General features: G+C 38.6%; 1 non-coding gene across 1 annotated transcript; it reads right to left on the bottom strand.

The window, feature by feature from the left end:
- Positions 1-1,428: 1,428 nt before the first annotated feature.
- Positions 1,429-1,535, bottom strand: LOC140858259 (small nucleolar RNA R71). The gene has a single exon (XR_012141826.1). It is a non-coding gene; the product is annotated as a small nucleolar RNA R71 (small nucleolar RNA).
- Positions 1,536-22,500: the final 20,965 nt, after the last annotated feature.

Here is a 22,500-nt window from a genome sequence, read left to right on the forward strand (position 1 = left end):
CTGGTTCGTGCTACTCTGCACACTGTGCGCTTGCGATTTTATTTACAAATTTTAAGATTTGCACATCAAGTTTTTGGCGCGTTGCGGGATTTGGCATTTTAAATTATTTTCAAATATTTGTTCTTCGTGCTTTATAACTCTCTTTCTTTTTCCTTTAGGTTTCTAGATTTAGTTGGTGATTGCTGAAAACTCAGGTACGCTTCTAATTTCTCTTTATTATTTTTAGTTAATTATTTTCTTTTAGACCTAATCATTTGAATTTACTTAATCACAAAAAAAAAAATAAAAAAAAAAAAGACATTTCATAATCGTGAAGTAAAATATCAAAATAAAAAAAAATTCTAAATTAAAATCTTTTACATTCTTGGTCATCTTGTTTATTTGCATTTGCATTTTCATAATTAATCTAAGGGCATCAACCCATTAACAAGATAAGGTGGGGATTTCATTACCCTTCCTTAGCCCAAAAACCATCTCCATCATATTGCATTACCTAGACCTTTAATCTTAAAATCAATTAGACGTCAACCTTAAGGAATTCGAGCTCAATAGGACAAGGAACCCTAAGAGTTCTACCAAGTTTGAGTTGTTTGATTAGTTGGTGTCTAGGCAAGTCCCTGAGGGTGGTTTGTTAAATTGGTTCAGTTGCTGGCCTGGCCAACTCGTTTGGTGTCTAGAAAGGCAACGATGAGTGAACCTCTTATACTTACCTGGCTAACTAGTTGATCAATCTCCACTTGGAAGGCTTGAAGGGTCATCTTGGAACAGTTAGGAGCTGTCTAGATTTAGGTTAACCCTAGGATAGATTGAGTTTAATTTATTGTTTCACTTGTTTGAAAAATAAAAAAAATTATTAAAATTTAAATTAATTTGGTTACTTTTCTTTAGATTTAGGACTCCTTAGGATCTTTTCTTTAGAACTTTTTCTCTTTTCTTTCTTTTTCTTATACATAAAAATTTATAAAAAAAAATTGTATAAACATCGAGAACCGTACACCTCGTGTGTGGAGAAGAGTGTCGGGTCGTCTAGTTAGAATTGAGTCAATTCCTGTTGTTCCAATGGCTGAACCAATCCAACCCATGACCCTTAAGGATTTGTGTTATCCAGTTGGCTCCATCCAACCATCTTGTATCAGGTTGCCACAACCCACAGCTAACAATTTTGAAATCAAACCTCAAATCATAAATATGCTTCCAAAATTCACAGGATTAGAGGATGCTTTATATATTTATTAGAGAATTTGAGGAGGTATGTGCAACCATGAAACTGCAATTAACAGAGGATGAGGTCAAACTTAGATTAATCAACTTTGCCCTTAAGGATAATGCTAAGAAGTGGCTTTATAGTCTGCCAAACCATTCTGTCACTACCTGGGAGGGCTTTGTGAGAATATTTTTGAAAAAGTATTTCCCCATCATAAAACAGCTAGGATTAGGAATGAAATAAATCAATTTTACCAACTAGCTGGTGAATCATTTTGGAAGTACTTTGATCGTTTCAAGAATCTTTTGACCCAATGCCCACACCATGGAATAGAAACTTGGAGACTATGCCAGATCATCTATGAGGGGTTAGATTCAAACTCAAGAACCATGCTAGAGTCCATGTGCCAAGGCCAATTTATGGACAAAGAAACTACTGAAGCTTGGCAATTCTTAGAAGACCTAGCCGAGAAAAATTTACAGTGGGAAACAACTAGGGAACCTGATAAAGCTACCTTCAAGAGGAGGAATGCATCAAATTCAACCAACCCTAGCATCAGAGGCCAAGATTGCAACCTTAACACGTAGATTGGAAGCCTTAGAATTACAGAGACCAGCCAATGTAAATCAAATATCTGCACCCATGTGTAAAGGGTGCAATGCACCAGACCATGTCTTAGAAGAATGTTCCTACTCGAATGAGTGTGCACAGGTGAATGCCACCTATCAAGGACCATTGAACAATCCTTATGCACCCACATATAACCCAGGTTGGAGGAATCACCCGAATTTCTCATGGTCCCAGAATCCTAATGTAGGCAATCCAAATTTCAATCAGCAAAATCTAAGGTCCAACCCAGTGATGAACAACCCGCCAGGCTTCCATGATAATGACAAGAAAATTACCTCTTTAGAGAAAAGCCTAGAAGCCATGATGAAGACACATACCAGCTTTATGCAAACCACGGGTCAACTCATAAATAAAACACCCAAGCTATAGCCCGTCTGAAATGCAAGTAAGTCAGCTGGCTTCGACCATTAGTGAACGAGAACATGGTAGGTTACCTAGCCAACCTGAGCCAAATCCTAGGAACCAAAATGGTCCACGACCCCAACAAGGAAACCAAGTTAATGGTGTAAATGCCATTCATACCTTAAGATCGGAAAACAAATAGACAATAAGGTAGTTGCACTGATGATATAGAGGACTCATCTGCCGAGTCACCTTCTAAAACTACTACCTTTCAACCTCAAGCACCAGAAACTGAAAATTCACCTAGTCCAGTACTTAAAAGTCCTAGAGCTCCTTTTCCAAACAGACTGAAATCCAATAAATCTGAACATTTAGACAAAATTTTAGAGGTATTTAAACAAGTCCAAGTTAATATTCCTCTTTTAGATATAATCCATCAGGTTCCAACTTATGCCAAATTTTTAAAAGATCTTTGCACTAGGAAAAGGACCACTAATGTACCAAAGAAAGCATTTTTGGCTGCAAGTGTCAGTTCATACCTATCTAGCCATGTGCCAATTAAATATAAGGACCCTGGAGCTCCAACAATTTCTTGTGTTATTGGAGAAACCAATATAAAAAAGGCCTTGCTAGATCTAGGAGCTAGTGTGAATATCCTTCCATATTCGGTGTATGAGCAACTAGGATTAGAAAAACTTCAACCTACTGGGATCACATTACAGTTAGCCGATAGATCTCTCAGGATCCCTAAGGGAATGGTCGAGGATGTTCTGATAAAGGTTGAAAATTTTATTTTCCTGTAGATTTTATTATTTTAGAGACTGAGCCAGTTGCGAATCCTAAAGGACATATACCTGTCATTTTAGGAAGACCATTCTTAGCTACGGCCAATGCTGAAATCAATTGTCGAAATGGTCTAATGAAGTTATCCTTTGGGAATATGACCATTGAGCTTAATGTTTTTAACTTAGAACAGGAATCCTCTTCTCATGCTGATGTCAATGTAGTCCAAGATGGTATTTATGAATCCATTGACATTAGTGATGATGAAGTCGACCTAGAGTCTAACCCCTGGTTAATCCATGAGTCTGAGGATGTCAATGAAATACTTAAAGAAAATCAGATTAATCAGGAATCGACACTTCCTACTGAACCAATCATTGAGATGGTGAAATCATCACCTAAACCATCGATAGAGGAAGCACCCATTTTAGAACTGAAACCCCTCCCAGAACATCTCAAGTATGCATATCTAGGACCCAAAGAAACTTTGCCTGTAATTATTGCATCAGACCTAGATCCCAAGCAAGAGGAGGAGTAGTAGAGGAGTTAGTAGTGTCAGTTCTAAAAGCAAATCAAGAAGCAATAGGTTGGACCATAGCAGATATCAAAGGAATAAGCCCTTCTATAGTTCAACATAGAATATACTTAGAGGAAGAGGCTAAACCAACAAGAGAAGCCCAAAGAAGGCTTAATCCAGCTATGAAGGATGTAGTTAAAAAGGAGATTCTGAAACTCCTAGATAGTGAATAATTTATCCTATTTCTGATAGCTCTTGGGTAAGCCCAGTTCAAGTAGTACCCAAGAAATGTGGGGTAACAGTGGTCCAAAATGATGCAAACGAACTTATCCCAACTAGGACCCAAACGGGATGGAGGGTCTGTATAGACTATAGAAAGTTGAATGCTGCGACAAGGAAAGATCACTTTCCTTGCCATTTATTGATCAAATGTTGGAAAGACTAGCCGGACAAGAGTTTTACTATTTTCTTGATGGATACTCCGGTTACAACTAGATCCCCAAGCCGCTGAAGATCAAGAAAAGACTACATTCACCTGTCCATTTGGTACTTTTGCCTATAGACGAATGCCCTTTAGGACTATGTAATGCACCGGCAACCTTCCAGAGATGCATGATCAGCATGTTTTCAGATATGATAGAACGATTTCTAAAAATTTTATGGATACTTTTCTGTTTTTGGCCTAACCTTCTCTGAGTGTCTGAATCACCTGCAATTAGTTCTAGAACGATGTAAGGAGAAGCATTTAGTTCTCAACTGGGAAAAAATGTCAGTTTATGGTCAAACAGGGAATAGTTCTTGCCATGTCATTTCTAAAAAGGGATTAAAGTGGACAAGGCCAAAATAGATCTAATTGCAAGTCTTCCACCACCTAAATCTGTGAAAGAAATACGTTCATTTTTAGGTCATGCTGGATTCTATAGAAGGTTATTGCCAAACTTTAGCAAAGTAGCACGTCCACTGACTAATCTTTGGCAAAGATACCAAATTTGAATTTACTATGAGTGTTTGGAATCCTTTGAATTTCTAAAAAAATGCACTTGTATCAGCTCCAATCATTCATCGCCCGTCTGGTCTGAACATTTGAATTAATGTGTGATGCGTTCGATCATGTTGTGGGCACAATCTTAGGTCAACGAATAAATAAGCTGCCTAGAGTGATATATTATGCAAGTAAAACCTTAAATGATGCGCAGCTTAACTACACCACAACTGAGAAGGAGTTCCTTGCCGTTGTCTTTGCTTTAGAAAAATTTAGATCTTATTTGTTGGGACCCACACCATTGTTTACACCGATCACTCAGCCATTAGACATCTCCTAGCAAAGAAGGATGCCAAGGCACGCTTAATCAGATGGATTTTGCTCCCTCAAGAATTTGACCTAGAAATTAGGGACAAGAAAGGCACTGAGAACGTTGTAGCAGATCATTTGTCCCGAATTCCAGTGCACCATCTAGTGAACCACCCATCAATGAATCTTTCCCAGATGAGCAACTCATGTCTGTGTCTACTGAACCTTGGTTTGCTGATATTGTAAATTATTTAGCCATAGGTAAGATACCTTCTCATTGGACTAAGCAGGATAAATATAAATTCTTTGCCCAAGTGAAGTATTTCATTTGGGATGATCCTTATCTTTTTAAACAATGTCCTGATCAAATTATTAGAAGGTGTATCCCAGATAACGAAGTCATGAATATTTATCTTTTTGTCATGATCAAGCATGTGGGGTCACTTCGCGTCTAAGAAAACTGCTGCTAAGGTTCTCCAATGTGGTTTTTATTGGCCCAATTTGTTTAAGGATGCTCATGAATATTGTAAAAGTTGTGCCAATGTCAGAAAATGGGTCAATCACCAAGAGACACATGATGCCACTCAACCCAATCTTGGTAGTTGAAGTTTTTGATGTTTGGGGGATCGATTTCATGGGACCATTTCCAAATTCCTTTGAAAATGAATACATTCTAGTAGCAGTTGATTATGTTTCAAAATGGTAGAAGCAATTGCATGTAGAACACCCGATAGCAAAATGGTCATTAAGTTTCTTAAAGAAAATATTCTCTCCCGTTTCGGTATTCCTAGGGCAATCATTAGTGATCGGGGAACCCATTTTTGTAACCGACCTTTTTGCAACATTGATGAAAAAGTATAATGTCACCTACAAATTGGCCCACCATATCATCCTCAAACTAGTGGGCAAGTTGAAGTTCAAACCGACAAATCAAACAGATCCTGAAAAAAACTGTTAGTGCCAATAGAAAGGATTGGTCTTTGAAATTATTGATGCACTTTGGGCATACCGAACCGCTTTCAAGACCAATCTAGGAATGTCTCCTTATAGGATTGTGTTTGGTAAACCATGTCACTTGCCTATTGAGGATAGAACACCAAAGCCATGTGGGCCATCAAACAACTAAATACAAATTTGAACGATGCTGGAAACCATAGGAAGCTTCAGTTGAATGAATTAGAAGAACTTAGAAATGAAGCCTATGAAAAATGCAAGGATATACAAGGAACGAACCAAAGCATTTCATGATCAATCAATTATAGAAAAACTTTCAATATCGGACAAAGGTGCTCTTATATAACTCTAGATTACATCTGTTTCCAGGAAAGCTTAGGTCTAGATGGACAGGACCATTTTTAGTAAAGGAAGTCTTTTCACACGGAGCTGTTGAGATAGAAAAACCCAAGTAATGGTGTTATCTTTAAAGTTAATGGTCAACGATTAAAACCATTCTTGGAATTACCTGTCAAGACTGTTGAAGATGCCATGGTTCTTTATGAACCAACTTATTCTGATTAAATTGCTTCGAGGTTTGGTCTGGCTGAAGACATAAAACTTAGCGCTTCTGGGAGGCAACCCAGCTTATTTAATTTCTAAAGCTTTCTTTGTTTCAGTTTGCTTAGGACAAATAAATTAGATAAACTCCATTGGGACAATGTCGGTCAAGTTGGGGGAGAGCTTGAACAAAATCAGGTGTTATCATTTCTTTTCTTCCACTATGAGTTATTCTTGCATTAATATATTAAAAAATTATTTATAAAAAAAATAGAAATAAATTAATCTAGAAAAGAAATAAGAGTAAGTTAGAAAGTATTTGCTAATGTAGTGAGTCACGGAGAAGATTAGCTGGTTAGACTCTGGTGGCCTTAGGTCATTTAAAGACTATTAGCACTTCAATTGCACATGCACACTAACAAGGTAAAGTAGGTGTTAATTGTAAGGCAATTAAGATTTGAGTATTATTTAAATTAGATAATTTTTTCTACACCCCAATTGAAGAAATTTGAATTTAAGGAAAGAGCTACCTGCCTGAAATAAAATGCAAAACACAGAGTAAATGTGGATTGCCCTAAGCCTAGTAACCGGGTCTCTTCACCTAAGTCAAGTGTTGAGATTCCGTCAAACGATGGTGGGAAGGCCAGGATGCTCAGAAAATAAAAAAAAAAAAAAAAACAGTGTGAAAGCTACCTTAGTTCTTTGTTTAATCTGGGGTGTATAGAAAATTAATCGAACTAAGTTATGAAAAATGATACAATTGGCCTGTACAAGTTAATACTGAAATACTAAGTTAGTTATCACTCACACAAGTGCTATAAAACTTTAAGTGTACTCTAAGAAAGCTCCTAAGTAGACTGACTACCGATTCTAATTCAAAGCTCATTACTTAGTAATACTAGAAAACTTCTTGAATTTCGATCTTAAATTAATTGCAAAGGAAGGATCTTTTTGGAATATGATCTTATTTTGGTACATTGCTAAGGGACTAGCAATGATTAAGTTGGGGGGTGTGATTTATGTCACAAATTGACATAAAAAGTATCAATTAATATCTAAATTATCTAATTTATTAGGAAATTGATACTTGTTATTATATTTTGCAGAAAAAGAGGTCATCAATAGAAAGAACAAGGAAAGAGGATTCCAACGGTGCAAATTTTATGCAAAACGGAGTTAAATTGACCCAGAAATTGAAGAATGAGAAAGAAGACTCAATTGGGTCAAACCCGAGTCAAATCAGGTCAAAATTGGTCAAAAATCAATTTATTAGTGATCTGGTTAGCCGCCTGGTCCACAGCAACAGGCGCCTGGACCATGGACCCATCGCGCACCATAAACCAGACCAATCAGCGAGTCTCGGCTCACCGCAATGCATCGCGAACCCGATCTATGCGCGTGGTCCAGGGCTCATGAGGAGAGAGAAGAAGGTCCGAAGGGCAATCTGGTAACTTCACATCACTCGATGGTCCGATCTTCTCTGATCAAGATCCAACGCTCCACATTTTGCACCATCGGACGGCCACCATCGCAGCCGGTCAAGATCCAACCGTAATCAAGGCAATTGCAAGAAGCAATAAACACTAGGACAACACGGGATCCTTCTGCAGCACGATCCAACGGACGAAATCTTCCAGCCCTTGATCGGACGGTCCGCGAGCATCCGACCTGATCCCATCTCTGCAGCGCGATCCAACGCAGCGCTTCACCAGATCTGATCCGACGGCCAGAATCGTTCCGCTTGATTTATTAGATGAATTGGTCCTTTAGATGAAGATCGGATGGCTGAAACAATTTCTAGGGTTTCTTGATGGATTTAAGTGCTTTTTGATGAGATTTGAGCCCCTAAACCCTCCTAACACCCTCTAAAATCTCTTAGTCCCACATCTAAAGTTTTGAAAACCTTATAACCCCCAAATGCCTATAAAAAGCCCCCAAAGGCCCTTGTTTTATATTCTTCCTTCCGATCAAGCTTGTAAACCTAGATAGTGGGATTTTTAGCTTTCTTTTCAAGCCTCGAGCTTTGAAGTTTTTGTAATAAATTTTTTTTATATATAAAATCTTATTTTTATGCAATTTCATCTCTTTACATTATGCAATTTATTTTTCTTACAATTAGGATAGTTTAATTTATGCAATTTAATTTTATGCAATTAGGTTAGTTTAAATTATGCAGTTTAAATTTATGCAATTAGGATAGTTTAATTTATGAATTAGGGTAGTTTATTTTTTTGCATTTAAATTTTGCAAGTAGATTTAGATCATGTCTAGCTAAGCATCCCTTCTAGGGTTTGCGATGAAGCTAGATCATGAGTAGGGATTTTACATAGGGTTCTTTCTTTTTCTTAGGGTTTCTTTTTCTTCCTCTTTTTGCCAAGAATTTTGATGAACTACAGTTGGGTCAGAGTCCTTCATAGTTCATGCTTGATTCAGTGCATAGGAGGAGAAAACCCTAAGGGATCCTAGTTACTACTCCCCTGTAAAGAATCTTGATGGGTTATCGTTGGGCCTTAGTCCCTTCATAATCTATGCTTGGGAAAGACAAGAGGAGTAGTCGTTAGATCATAAGAAAAATTCTAGGTAGAATTCCCTAATCTAGATCTAGTGGATTCAAAAACCTAGATCCTTAGTCTTATTGTCTTTAGCAAACAACTTTCGATTTCGATTTTGTTAAAGCTCGCTTGAGCATAGATTTGAAAATTATTTTTAAACCAAGTCTCTGTGGGATCGACCCGTACTCGCTGGTGTGCTACTCTGCACACTGTGCGCTTGCGGTTTTATTTACAAATTTTAAGATTTGCACATCATGTGCCCTAGATGCCAGATCGGCTGACACATTCTGTATAGATCTAAGGATAAATTGTAATTTTGACTATAAATAAATAAAAGGATTATTTTTCTATCACATTGTGTACAGTTCTGTGATACATCCTTTGAGTTAGTAGGAATGTAATTCATATTTTCAAGAGTTGAAAATTTAAGGCATGAATTTACATAACTAACTCATAAACAGCTCCTGACCTAGGATCATCACAAGGATGGTGATCGATTAGGAAGTTGGTGTACGATCGCTTTCTTAGGATAGATGTTCTTGAGTCTATGGTGTGGAGACATCGGAGCAAGAGTACAGATATTCATTGAGAATGAGAGTACTGAGCGTGACCACTTCGAGCAGTCATAAGGAAGTCTACCTTCTCATCAATGACTAGCTCGATGCTGCAGTTGTGTGTCTAGTTCTTTGACCTGAGGTGCATCGACAGTTCATCTTGAGTGTGTTATAGTTTGACTACACCATAACTCGATCTCCTAGCCATTCGAAACCCTGAGGTGTATGTTGGCTGTAGCATATTCATTGTAGGAACTAGGTCGCACCAAGATGGGATCTATCAACCTCGGTAGATGAGAGGAGTAGTCCTATGATAATTGAAAGATCGAGTCCTTAAGCCCATGCCATGGCAAAGTGAAATAATGAAAAAAGTTTTCATTAGGTTTCACATTAGACTCAGATCGATCGATTACTCATATGACTGATGTTGGGTTTGACGAGTTCACCTTAACCCTAATTCAGTCGGGACTCATGATAGAGGAACTCAATCACACAGGTAGCTGCACCGAGAGTTCATCTTCAGTTCTGATGGGTTGCCACCACATACTGCTAGATGTCACTGATGGATTTTGGAGCAATTAGAATGATATTGATGATCGATCATTCTAATTGTCTGAATCAGAAGAGTTCTGGTCCATCGAAAGGAGTTTCGATGATGTCGATGATGAGATCACGACATGTCTCATTACCATACAGAATTAAACTAATAGATCACACAAACAAGGGTTAGGATTGGATGTCATCAATTGGGCTAACTCAATTGATTTGGATTAGATCCAATTAGGTTCAAGAAATCGTGCTAGCACTCGATTGAGCCTAACTTTCTCCTCGTGTAATCTTTTCTATCTCTACTGAGCCAAATGTGATTTGACTCATCCAGAGAACCTTGGAAGGTTTTCTCAGTCTAAATGAAGCTTGTCAGCTCAGAAAAGGCTTGTCTTAATTCATGAGATGAATTTAAGACAACACCTGCTAATTCCTGCACCTGCCAATTTATTTTAGGACATCTGTCAAATTTGACATATGGGTCTTAAACTGAAGAGAGCTCATTGAAGATTTTTATGGAGTGTCCAATGCCAAAATCTAATTGAATTGGGTGCCATATCAGATTATGGCATGAGCCCAATTGGATTAAGTGGGCGCCCAAATGGATAAGAACCAAAGAGTCTTGATAAACATGGACTCTTTGGTGCCACCTCTTTGAGCTTATCCAATGTTGGTGCCAACTTAGGAGAGAGGGTGGATTCTTATCTGATGTGATCAGATGATATTACTCCACAATCAAATTTTTTAAAATTTATTGAAATTTTTTGATTGGTTGAATGATGTGGCACTGCGCAGCATACAGGGTCTATATAAACCTTCTGTGCCCTAGGGTTTCATGAAGAAGTTATTTTATGCAAAAACTAATAGCTACCCCCTCCTCTTCTCCATATCCTCCCTGCTCTCCTTCTTCCTCTTCATGTCCAAAGAGTTGGACTTCCATCTGGCAAAGATCCAAGGCGTGGTGACGCTGGAACAGAAGGCTGCAGGACTTCTTCGACAGGCTGCTGCTCCAACTTCAGAAGACTTTTGAAGATCTTTCTAATCAGATTTAGATCTATTTTTGGAGCATAGATTTGTGAGGAGAAGTATGTTCAGATCCTGCCTGAGTGGATACGGTAGAGGCCAGGCCTTGCGTGGCTACATCAGAACCTCGGGCTGTGCAGAGATCATCTACAGGGTAATCAGATTACCTTGAGGTATTTCTTCTTTCATCATAGTTTTAGATTTAATTTTAGATTTAAAATATTAGATAATAAGATTAATTTAGAGATTTAGATCTAAAATATATGTAGGATAAAAAATTTTTAAATTTATTCGCCCCAGATTTGGTGAAATCTGGAAGATCCTACGAGGAAAAGCGGTTTTCCTCCTTCAACTGGTATCAGAGCCAGTTGTTGGCTCTATTTCAGATCTAATTTAGATCTAATTTTAATTTTATTTATCTGATATTAAAGATTTAGATGTCACATCAGATATGATAGATTAAAATTAAAATATTTAAAAATTAAATCTAAGAAGATCTAACATGCATAAGATGCATGACTAGACTAGGATTAGTTGAATCCATGAATAGTCTTAAGTCTTATGTTTTAATGAGATTAAAATATGAATTAAATCTAATTTATTTTTATTTTTTGATGTTATAAGTATTATAATTAAATCAAAAAATAAAAATAAAATTTTAGTTTTTTCATAAAATTGATCTGCTGCATGCCTAGACTAGTTGTAGAATTATTCTAGTAACTTATCTAGAATAGATTTAATTTTGAATAGTTCAATTTAAATCTTATTTTTTAGATATTACATGTGATGTATCAGATCTAAAGATATTAATTAGATTAATTTTTGATACATGAGATGTATGCAAAGTATGTATTAGTTAGATCTTAAATTGTATATGTGATATGTTAATTTAGATCTAACTAGTTTTTGTAGTTAAATTTATATTTTTGATTAAGGTGTTCCTCATGGCCGTCCGATCATAAAATAAAGTAGGATTTTAAGACCCTCTCTTTCATTCAATGGGGTGTTCATATGATGTGTAGGGGTGCCGCACGTTCATCCTTAATCAGAAATCAAAACTTACTTTTCTGCAAAACCTAGATCCTGAAATCCTAGGATTTATTTTACATGCTTTGTTTATGAACCCAAACTTAATTAATGAATTAAGCTTATAAATTAAGTTAGATCTAAAATTAAGAATTTCAGATCTAAGATATTTTCATAAAATTGGGTTCGGACTTGGGTAGCTCAATTAGGTCTAGCGGTTGATCAAATCGAATCAAGAGTTGGTTAGGTAGGATCATGAAAGCTAATAATTGACCAGCCTAATAGGATTAAGTCTGGGTCAAGGTCGAATCACATTTAGATGTGACTCGATCAAGTTAAGACCTAATTTGGCTCAGTGGTTAGAGCCTGGATTGTAGGCTAACCCAATTAGTTCTGGTTCGATAATTGGTTCTAAGGTAAGTTGGGCAGATGCGACGACTGTTTTTAATTGGGAGCTACTCGACTCGAATACGTTCTTGTCGAGTTAATGGCATATCCCTCCCACCGTCTCACTTACTGGCCATATGTGTCGACTCAGTTCTGATTAGAGGTGGCTAACAATTCGAGCTAACCCATGCCACTAGGTTAGTCATAATTGTTATGACTATGTCAAGTCAAGTTTAATGAGACCTAAATCAAATCTTCTAAAAAAATATTAAGTCAGTCTTCCACCATTGTGGATGTCGGGCCCTTCCCGGGTTGATTGTTCTCGACTGGTTACAGTGGCTCAGTTGCACCGGAAAGATGCAACCATGTCCATTAGGCATTGGATGCTACGATTAGAGGATGGGTTGGGCTCAATATTTGGATACGGTGAGGGACCCAATCAGGAATCTAGTTCATGCAAATGGTGGGTTTGACTTAACTAAGGATTGGAGCAATATCCCAGCACGGTGAGCTTCATGAATTAGAGACCAAATTTTGGGTGCACCATGATTAGAGAATCATTGGATAAGAGTTGTCCACTCATCGGTTGACCCATCACCAATAACTGTTAGGTGAGGTGGTGAGCCAGTCGGTGAGACGCACCACCCACTAAAAATACTGATCACGGAGATTTTCACATCTCTACCAAGGGAGTGTAGGGATCTGAGAAAATAGTGGGAGCCTAATTTGTTTAAAAATAAAACTCCTAAACAAATTGGTTAAGTCTGATTACAAATCTAACTAGAAACTTTTGACTCTCTACAGAAACATGTCTGCCTCAAACCCTAACAAAATACTAGACACCCACAGATTGACTGGACCCAATTTCAAGGACTGGTTGAGGAACTACAAATTATTCTGGATTTCAAAAAATTGACTCATGTCTTGGACCAGGACCCACCTGCCATGCCAGCACGTCCGACTGCTGAACAGAGAGCATCTCTGAAAAAGTGGATGGATGATGATAACAAAGCAAGGTACTACATGTTGGGTGCAATGTCTGATGACTTGCAGTGCCAACATGAGAACATTTTGACTACCCCCAAATGTTGGCTCACCTGCAAGAGTTGTTTGGTGAACAGAGTCGCGCGGCAAGTATCAAGTCTGTCAAAGACTTTTTAAGGCCAAGATGCGTGATGGGCAGTCAGTCCAAGATCATTGTTTGACAATGATCAAGGATCTTGAGGAGCTTGAGAAGCTCGATATCATCTTAGACAAGATTTTTAGATTGATGTGATCCTTCAGTCTTGTCCGATGCATATGGTCAGTTCATCATGAACTTTCATATGCATAAGATGCAGTGTACCTTGGCCGAGTTAATGAACATGCTGGTTACGGCTGAGCTTTCTATGAAGGGTTCAAAAGGCTCAGTTCTTACTGTGGAGTGGACTTCTTCTAAGAGAAAGTCTTTTGAAAGAAAAAGAAGTCTGCGAAGAAGCAGAAGGTGGATGGCAAGAAGAAGAAGACAGAATCGAAGAAGAAGGCTGCTGATAAGGAAAAATATTTTCACTGCCAATCAGACGGCCATTGGAAGCAAACTGTCCTCAGTACCTGGCCACCTGAAGAACAAGAAGGATGGTCCTTCTGGAGGTATGCTCATTTTAGAATCTAATCTTACGATTTCTTCTGCATCCAGTTGGGTGCTTGACTCTAGTTCTAGTGCTCATTTGTGCACTTCTATGCAGGGTCTTGAGGAGAGCAGGAGGCTGAGGGATGGGGAGATGATCCTACGCATCGGAAAGAGCAAGAGTTGCTCTGTGGCCGTGGGAACTACCCTCTGCGATTACCATTAGGATTAGATTTATTTTTTAGAGATTGTTATTATGTGCCTGCAGCAAGCAGGAATTTGATTTCTGTTTCATGTTTAGCACAAGAAGGCTATGTGATTAGCTTTCATAAGGACCATTGTAATATTTTTTATGAAAATAATAAAGTTGCAGATGTTTTCTTATTAACGATCTCTATCAGCTACATATTGATGTATCTGTATTTAATATTGAGCAAAATATGAATGCCATAGGAATTAAAAGGCCTAGAGATAGTCTAAATGATAAGTATCTGTGGCACCTAAGGCTAGGTCATATAGCGGAAGACAGGGTTAACAAATTGAGAAATCTGGCTATTGAGTCCGTTGACTTTCGAGTCATATCCAGTTTGTGAATCATGCCTTCAAGGCAAAATGACCAAGCTTCCTTTTGTGGGACATGGGGAAAGGGCCACAGACCTACTTGCCCTAGTACATACGGATGTGTGCGGCCCATTTGATGTGCCGGCTAGAGGCAACTACGTCTACTTCATTACCTTTACGATGATATGTCTAGGTACGGGTATGTGTTTCTAATGAAACACAAGTCTGAAGCTTTTGAAAGGTTCAAAGAATTCAGACATGAGGTAGAAAAACAAACAGAAAAGCCATTAAGGTTCTTCGATCAGATCGAGGAGGTGAATACCTTAGTCGGGAGTTCCTAGACTATCTTAAGGACAATGGCATAGTCTCTCAATGGACTCCACCTGGAACGCCTCAACTCAACGGGTTTCAGAATGGAGAAATCGGACCCTATTAGATATGGTCCGTTCCATGATGAGCTTCACAGACCTCCCTGAATTTCTTTGGGACATTGTCTCATGACAGAATTTATGTATTGAATAGGGTTCCTCTAAAACGTTCCTACCACACCATATGAGATATGGCATGGTAAGAAGCCAAGTCTGAATCATCTCAGAATTTGGGGTTGTCCGGCTCATGTCAAGAGACAACAGCGGACAAGTTAGAGTTCAGGTCTTTTAGAGCTCGATTCATAGGATATCCTAAAGAGTCATTAGGATACTATTTTTATATTTCGAAAGACCACAATGTGATTGTGAGTCGAAATGCTATTTTTCTTGAAAATAGTTTATTCAAGATGGTGGCATCGGAAGAATAATTAAGCTCAAGGAGAATGTCTCCAAGAGCAACGAGCTAAAGAACCTGAGGAACCAAATCAATCAGAACCAGTCCTAACACAACCTCTTCCACCTCATAGATCGACTAGGATTTTCCATCCTCCTGAAAGGTACTTAGGTACCATACAAGAGGATGTAGAGAAAATATTCCTCACGAAAAATGGGTTCATGGTGATGATCCAAGACCTATGATGAGGCGATATCAGATATCGACTCTGAGAAATGGTTAGAGGCAATGAGATCAGAAATTGACTCGATGCACTCAAACCAAGTCTGGACCTTGGTAGATCCACCTGAAGGTATTGTACCTATTGGGTGTAAATGGATCTTCAAGAGAAAGATAGGTGCAGATGAGAATGTGGAGACATTCAAGGCTAGGCTCGTAGCGAAAGGTTATAGTCAGTGCGAAGGCATTGACTATCAGGATACCTTCTCACCGTAGCCATGCTAAAATCCATCCGCACATTGCTTGCTGTTGCAGCCTATTTCGATTATGAAATATGACAGATGGACGTGAAAATGGATTCTTAAATGGATATCTTGAGGAAGATATCTATATGGAACAGCCGCTTGGTTTCACATCCAGTGATGATGATCACAGGATCTGCAAGCTGCAAAGGTCCATTTATGGACTTAAGCAAGCATCTCGGAGTTGGAATACTCGTTTCAATGATGTGATCAAAATGTTTGGTTTCATCAAGAATGAGGAGGAACATATGTGTTCAAAAGGTCAGTGGGAGTGCAGTTGTCTTCCTCGTATTGTACGTAGATGACATCCTCCTAATTGGGAATGACATTCCCATGTTGACCTCAGTCAAAGTATGTTGTCTAAGGAGTTCTCTATGAAAGATCTAGGAGAGGCATCCTTTATACTGGGTATTAAGGTCTATAGAGATAGACCAAATAGGATGCTGGACTTTCACAGAAGATGTACATAGAGGAGGTGCTAAAAAGGTTTAGCATGAAAACTCCAAAAGAGTTTATTACCTTTTAGACATGGCATTCATCTCTCCAAGAAGATGTGCCCTAGCACACCTGAGGAGATTGAACGCATGAGCAAGATCCCTTATGCTTCGGCAATAGGGAGCCTCATGTATGCCATGCTATGTACACGACCTGATATAGCCCATGCTGTGAGTGTCACAAGCAGATATCAGTCGAATCCAGGTGAAGAGCACTGGACTTCTGTGAAATGTATCCTTAAGTACTTGAGAAGGACTAAGGATATGTTTCTAGTCTTTGGGAATGGAGAACTCCAGATTCAGGGATATACAGACTCAGACTTTATGTCTGATATAGATAATCGAAAGTCGACATCTGAGAGTCTGTTCATTTCAATGGTGGTGCAGTCAGCTGGAAGAGTTTCAAGCAGACGGTGATTGCTGATTCCACCATGGAGGCAGAGTATATTGCTGCATCGAAGCTGCGAAGGAGGCATTCTGGTATAAAAAGTTTGCCGCAGAGCTTGGAGTGATGTCATCGGATGCCATACCTCTTTACTGCGAAATAATGGACCATAGCCCTAGCTAAGGAGTCAAGGTCTCATCAGAAGTCCAAGCACATCGAGCGGCGATTCCATCTGATCTTGATTACCTCGAAAAAGGTTATGTCGAGGTCAAGAGAGTCGACTCCACAGACAATGTGGCAGACCCATTGACAAAGCCATTAGGCCAGCAAAGATCAAAGCCCACCTTGAGAAGATGGGACTTAGATATGTAGCCAATTGGCATTAGGTCAAGTGGGAGTTTGTTAGATGTGTGCCCTAGATGCCAGATTGGCTGACACATTCCTGTACAGATCTAAGGGCAAATTTATAATTTTGACTATAAATGAATAAAAGGGTTATTCTTCTATCACATTGTGTACATTGTGTCTGTGATACATCCTTTGAGTTAGTAGAATGTAAATTCATATTTTCAAGAGTTAAAAATTTAAGGCATGAATTTACATAACTAACTCATAAACAGCTCCTGACCATAGGATCATCATGAGGATGGTGATCGATCCGGAAGGTTGGTGTACGATGCTTCCTTAGGATAGATGTGTCTTGAGTCTATGGTGTGGAGACACCAGAGTGAGAGTACAGGTATTCATTGAGAATGAGAGTACTGAGCGTGACCACTTTCGAGCAGTCATAAGGAAGTCTACCTTCTCGTCAATGACTAGCTCGATGCTGCAGTTGTGTGTCTAGTTCTTTGACCTGAGGTGCATCGACAGTTCACCTTGAGTGTGTTATAGTTTGACTACACCATAACTCGATCTCCTAGCCATTCGAACCCTGAGGTGTATGTTGGCTGTAGCATATTCATTGTAGGAACTAGGTCGCACCAAGATGGGATCTATCAACCTCGGTAGATGAGAGGAGTAGTCCTATGATAATTGAAAGATCGAGTCCTTAAGCCCATGGCTATGGCAGAGTGAAATAATGGAAAAGAGTTTTCATTAGGGTTTCACATCGACTCGGATCGATCGATTAACTCATATGACTGATGTTGGGTTTGACGAGTTCACCTTAACCCTAATTCAGTTGGGACTCATGATAGAGGAACTCAATCACACAGGTAGCTGCACGAGAGATTCATCTTCAATTCTGATGGGATTGCCACCATATACTGCTAGGTGTCACTGGTGGATTTTGGGAGCAATTAGAATGATATTGATGATCGATCATTCTAATTGTCTGAATCAGAAGAGTTCTGGTCCATCGAAAGGAGTTTCGATGATGTCAATGATGAGATCACGACATATCTCATTACCATACAAAATTGAATCTAACTGGGTCACACAAATAAGGGTTAGGATCTGGATGTCATCAATTAGCTAACTCAATTGATTTGGATTAGATCCAATTAGGTTCAAGGAAATCGTGCTGGCACTCGATTGAACTAACTTTCTCCTCGTGTAATTTTTTTGTCTCTACTGAGCCAAATATGATTTGACTCATCCAGTGAACCTTGAAAGATTTTTCTCAGTCTAAATGAAGTTGTCTAGCTCAAAAAGGCTTGTCTTAATTATGAGATGAATTTAAGACAACACCTGCTAATTCCTAGCACCTGCCAATTTTATTTTAGGACATCTGTCAAATGTTGACATATGGGTCTTAAACTGAAGAGAGCTCATGGAGGATTTTTATGGAGTGTCCACATATCAAAATCTAATTGAATTGGTGCCATAATTAGATTATGGCATGAGCCCAATTGGATTAAAGTGGGTGCCCCAAATGGATAAGAACCAAAGAGTCCTGATAAACATGGACTCTTTGGCGCCACCTCTATTTGAGCTTATCCAATGTTGGCGCCAACTTAGAGAGAGGGTGGGATTCTTATCTGATGTGATCAAATGACATCTCTCCACCAATCAAAATTTTTTCAAAATTTATTGGAATTTTTTGATTGGTTGAATGATGTGGCACTGCGCAGCATACAGGGTCCATATAAACCCTGCTGCGCCTAGGGTTTCATGAAAGAAGTTGTTTTATACATAAAATCCAATAGCTGCTGCCCCCTCCTCTCTTATCCACATCCTCCCTGCTCTCCTTCCTCCCCTCTTCATGTCCAAAGAGTTGGACATCCATCTGGCAAAGATCCAAGGCATGGTGATGCCTGGAATAGAAGGCTGCAGGATTTCTTCGACAGGCTGCTGCTCCAACTTCAGGAAGACTTTTGAAGATCTTCCTAATCAGATTTAGATCTAATTTTTGGAGCATAGATTCATGAGGAGAATATGTTCTAGGTTCTATCTGAGTGGATACCAGTAGAGGCCAGACACTTGCATGGCTATATCAGAACCTCCGGCTGTGCAGAGATCATCTTCAGGGTAATCAGATTACCCTTGAGGTATTTCTTCTTTCATCGTAGTTTTAGATTTAAATTTAGATTTGAAATATCAGATAATAAGATTAGATCTAGAGATTTAGATCTAAAGTATATGTAAGATAAAAATTTTTAAATTTATTCCGTCTCAGATTTGGTGAAATCTGGAAGATCCTACGAGGAAAAACGATTTTCCTCCTTCACCACAAACACATTCCATGTAAGAGAAAAAGAGAGGACAATTTTGGACATGTGTGAAGACTTGAGAAAGAGGGTTTTGTCACACAAAATAAGAGAGAGTGGGCATGGGATAAGAGAGAGTGGGCATGGGGGCTAAGGTGGCGCAAGGTAGAATCCTAGTCTTACTAGGATTCAATCTAAGACTTGTTCAAATTTGATTTCTCAAACCAAATCAAACCAAAATCAAATCAATCTAATTAAAATAAGTCTTAACTAAATTAAGAACCTAACTTAATCAAATTAAATTAGGTTTAAATCTGATTTAATTTTCTAATCAAATTAGAAATTAGGTTGATTCAAGTCCTATTTGAACTAGGACTAGTTTTTTCTTGCATTTGGCTTATCCAATAAACCAATTGGACTTGATCCAATCAAGCCCAAATAAAATCTAATTAAATTATATTTAATTAAACTTAATCTTAATTTTTTGACTTAATCAAATTAAACCAATTAGCAATCAAATTGTTAATCAATCCTCTTGCAACACTTGCACTAGATTAAATGTCAATCGTATTGATCGTTAACCCTAGAATGATTCTTAATCGTTGATCAACCATCCGATCGGATCATGAACTCTAATGTGTGTGACCTCATAGGTCCAAATCTAAGTTGGTAGCATAGAAATAAATTTTTATACCAATCAAAGTGACCATCTAGCAATGGTACCCGATGGTCGGATAGGTCGAACGTGTAGAATAACATCCTTAGTATAGGAAAAACGATGCAGGGATAAAATGATAATTTTAAAACTTTTTTAAAATTACTATTTTATAGTAAAAATTATTAATTAATCTAATTAATTAACATATATAAATCCTACACAAGGATCTAAATATAATATATATAACATACATTTAAATTTAAAATTTAAACTTCTACAGTAAATATTTTACTGTTATGTGTTCAGAACACATTACCTTTGTGCGGGTAGTCGATCGCCGTAATTTGATCACCATCGAAAGGATCTAATCATTGCAATGTAGCCACACAGTGTGTCTGGCCTCTGCGGATCATCCACACGAAGCTCCCAGTTTGATGGCTCCTCACGAATGCTAGTTCATGGCAGAACCCTTTCGACGGTCGATGTTGATCGAACTCCTTCGATCTTGATCTGCCGACTCTTTGGATGCTTTGGATCATCAGCAGAGGTACTTGAGAGGTTGATGAATCTCTCCCTGAGATTTGGTGGGCTCACGACACTCGTAGCTCACTTTCTCACTTCCCCAACCCTACGTCGAAACCTTAGGGTACTCACCGAAGAAACTTGCGCCCACTTTGTTTCTTTGTTTCTCTCTTTTTCTTTTTTTTCTCACATAGGAAAGCTTTCTCATGCCACCTTTCTCTCTATGATTAGATTCGCACACACCTTATCTTCTCTTCCTTTTAAAATAGTGTAAAATGCATCTTTGCAGCATTTTCCCCACGTGAGAGGATAAAGATAAGTGGTTGCTCATTTGAATTCAAATCGAATTTGAATTCAAATGCCAACCAACTCATTCTTATCCACTCTATGCGTGAGAAGAGAGGGGTGTGGGCATCTTTGTGCATGGAGACTTTACACGAGAAACTTTTTCTCGTGTGGAAGAAGGGGCGTACAAAATAAAGGGTGGGTGCAGAGATTTGTTATCCATTCAAATTCAAACATCCTTTGAATTTGAATGCCCAACCAATCCTATCATTATCCATTCAAAATGGCACACAAAGGAGGGGCGTGGGATGGCTTCTGCATGGGATAAAATTCATGAGAACTCGTTTCTCGTGAATTCAAATGGGCGCATGTGAAGTGAGGTGGCGCAGGGAGATTAGTCAAGGTGGATTGAAATCCAATTGAACCAACCTTATTTAAAATAGGTTAGAAACAATTAGACTAAATTAAACCCAATAAATTAAGCTTAATTAGGCTTAATAAAATCCTAATCAAATCAAAAATTGACTAAGCCCAATCCCTGATCAGATCAGGGACCAAACCACCTTGGTGATTAGGTCAACACTTAACCTAATTGGGTCAACCCCAACTGAATCCAATTCAATTGGACTTGATCCAAAAATAACTACTCAATCAAATTGAGTTAATTAGTGATCAAATTACTAATTAAACCTCTCATAAATATTGAGTCCAAATTCGATAGGCAATCGGGTATCAGAATCCATCGATATGAAATCCTAATCAAAAAGTCCCAAACTAGTGGGACTCTTGACCCCGGTATCCAAAAAATGTGGAACTCATGATTAGAGAATCTTGATTCTCGATCATAGAGTTTCAGACATGTAGGACTCAAAGTCCATGAGCATTAGGACTCTTCATCCACCATCAGATCAGATAGGAACTCTAATGTGTGTGACCCTGCAGGTTCGAACCTAAGCCGGTAGCACAGGAACCAATTCCTGTATTAATCGAAGTGATCATCTAGCAATGGTACCCGACATCTGGATAGATCAAGTAGTCACAATCACAACACTCAAAACCTACGTGAATATGGTTACTATATAATTCATCCCTTTTGACCCCTGTGTTTAGGACGATACAGGGTTAAACTGTCAACCCTGATCAGATCATCCGAATCGTGCTCAACTGAAATAGTCCTGTGACTCCTCACTTGGACTACCCTAGCCAAGGTTTTGCTAAATTGAAATATGACTGTACACAGCTCCTGAACTAGAGTGGTCAATCCCATCTTGACACACCCACTGACAAGTCAAGTACTTGACTACACCCAGCATCCTTCCATCACTGAATTAGAAATTCAGGTAGTCCAGTGCCTAAGTGCAGTGAGTTGCTTGCAAGTCACTGTGGCGGTCTTAGGTCGGAGGGACATTTATATCCATATCCCATCGGAGCAAATCTTGACAGTAGAAATAACTCTGGAGTCGGTCACGTTCAGTGCAGATGTACCCTTACATCTCACCTGTATGCCATATCAGTTTCTCCACACTCCTTGGTTAAGAGGAGAACCAACCCATATGGCACACAATGACCTATGCTTGATAAATATTATTGTCCTTGGTAACAACGTATCATTTGGTCGCGAACAGGTTTAAGGACTAAACGATAAATCCTCCTTTGTAGTCTTAATAGTCCTAAGGACTTCATCACAACTCAGGAGTTCATTAGAAAAT

This window comes from Elaeis guineensis, chromosome 5 (genome assembly GCF_000442705.2).
Source record: "Elaeis guineensis isolate ETL-2024a chromosome 5, EG11, whole genome shotgun sequence".
NCBI classification, from domain to species: domain Eukaryota; kingdom Viridiplantae; phylum Streptophyta; class Magnoliopsida; order Arecales; family Arecaceae; genus Elaeis; species Elaeis guineensis.